Consider the following 2,034-nt stretch of genomic DNA (forward strand, 5'->3'; position numbering starts at 1 on the left):
AATTTCTATCAATTTTTATTTCTCCTTAATTATCTAATCCCTTATAGAGATAAATTAAAATTAACTGTTAAGAAAAAAGATATCTTACTGCTTTCTTGCATAGAATCATCTCTTGTTAAACTATTGGGAGAAAAGAATTGAGTTTATAATAGTTCACATTTATTGTGTTCTTTTGATGTGCCAGGCCAGTGTTCTAAGCACTTTGCGTGATCACAATCCTTTGACGTACATAATATTATTACCATTTTACTGATGAGGAAATTGAGGCATGGAACACTTAAGTAAATTGCTGAAGGTTACACAGGTAGTGAACAGCAAAGCTAGGATCTAAACCCAGGCAATCCAACTCAGTCTTATTAACTATACCAAATTTACAAATCTACTTTCTAAAAATTAGATTTAAACAAAACTTTAGCTATATTAGTTTTGTAAAGGCAACTAAAATCTCAGTATGACACTGGTTTTTCTTAAGTAAATCTTCAAAACAGGTATTATCCTTCCAGTAGTCAGGATTAGTAAAAACATCTCCAAACAGACAACTAAACAGCTTAAGTAATATCTATTTGTCTAGCACTACCTGGAATGAGGAGTTACATATAAATGCATTTTGCTAGACTATTGGATTAATATTACCTACCAGAACTTACACATTTTGAACTATTTATGTATGCTTTTTATTCTACTTAAAAGGAAAATTTGCTTTTATGCATTTTTCTTTGAATAATATTTTGTATCATTTGTAGTAATAAAACTCCTTTCTACCAAAAGCAGTCAACACAGATTTATTAGTAGAAAGAGATTAATATAGGAATGACTGTAAAGAATTAAGGCATCTTTGTTTGTTGTACATATGCTGAAGCTCATACATCTGAGGCAGTATTTCTCAACCATTTTTTATTTTACTCTCTTCCCCCTCTTGGAGCCTTTGTAGACATTCTTTTTCTTAGTCATTCCCCTATGGAATTTTAATACCATGGATATACTGCATATGTGTTATGTACTGTATGTTTATCTGTGCTTTATACATAAAAAGAATAGGTACAAAGCTTCCTCTTTTTATTCAATGCAGGGTTAAAAATGACTAAATATAGTTGAGTTAAATAAAATTAAGACTAAAATTAAGTTAAAAATTAGAAAGCTATTAAAATTAAATTTAACTTTATAACTATTTTCTAAATAACTTAATGCAGTTTCTTTGCTTATATTAGTAATATATCAATTATATATGCAAAGTAGCAATTTATATAAATACATAATAGCAATGTAATTAAAAATCATTCAAAACATTTTTTCAGCAAAAGTATTAATAAAATGGTTGAAAAATTATATTAACTTCTTAAAAATTATTTTTAATGAAATTAACTTTTAACTTTTGCTTGATATGGGAAACTAATTTTAAATAGGTACTAGTCATTCAGATATTGAAATTTTTTTCCAGCACTTGGCATAACTTATGACAGGCTAAATTACCCTTGTAGAATTAAATAATAAAACATAAGCTAGTTTTATTTAATTCTTAAAAAAAGCATTGAGGATCAAACATAAACATTGAGGATCAAACATAAGGGAGCCAACAGCAGTCACTAGGCATGTTGCCAGCCACCTCTTGCAATATGACTTCAAGATCAAGCAGTCGATCAATCAGAAGTCTTCTAATCACAGCTGTCTATTCACCGTAGTTTTCTAGCATTGTTCTTACATAAATTTTGTGTATCTTCCATGAATTCATGCTGCTTGTGAGATACCCCAATGAGAGAAAACTGAATTCTAGGGAATAAGATTTTGTCAGGTAGGATTAAGCTTTGGAGAGCCACAGACCATTATTATCTAAGAATATTTTGCCCCTTTCTGAGCAATATCACCCCCCTTGAGAATGCATGGTCTAAGTGAATGCTGTCCTTCAGAATAGTCATGTTTACTGGTTATATAGTTAACTGTAACAGTGAATATGTTAATCAGAATACGATGTAAAATTTTCCTCAGGAAATGCCCCACATTTGGGTTGTATTACTTTGTTTTGTTTTTTTCCTTTTT

General features: G+C 29.7%; 1 protein-coding gene across 3 annotated transcripts in view; it reads left to right on the forward strand.

Moving 5' to 3' along the window:
* Window positions 1-2,034, forward strand: part of TMED5 (transmembrane emp24 protein transport domain containing 5) — a 29,721-nt gene that overhangs the window by 22,537 nt on the left and 5,150 nt on the right. The window lies entirely within an intron of this gene.

This window comes from Propithecus coquereli, unplaced genomic scaffold (genome assembly GCF_000956105.1).
Source record: "Propithecus coquereli isolate 6110/MARCELLA unplaced genomic scaffold, Pcoq_1.0 Scaffold7, whole genome shotgun sequence".
In the NCBI taxonomy this organism is placed as follows: Eukaryota; Metazoa; Chordata; class Mammalia; order Primates; family Indriidae; genus Propithecus; species Propithecus coquereli.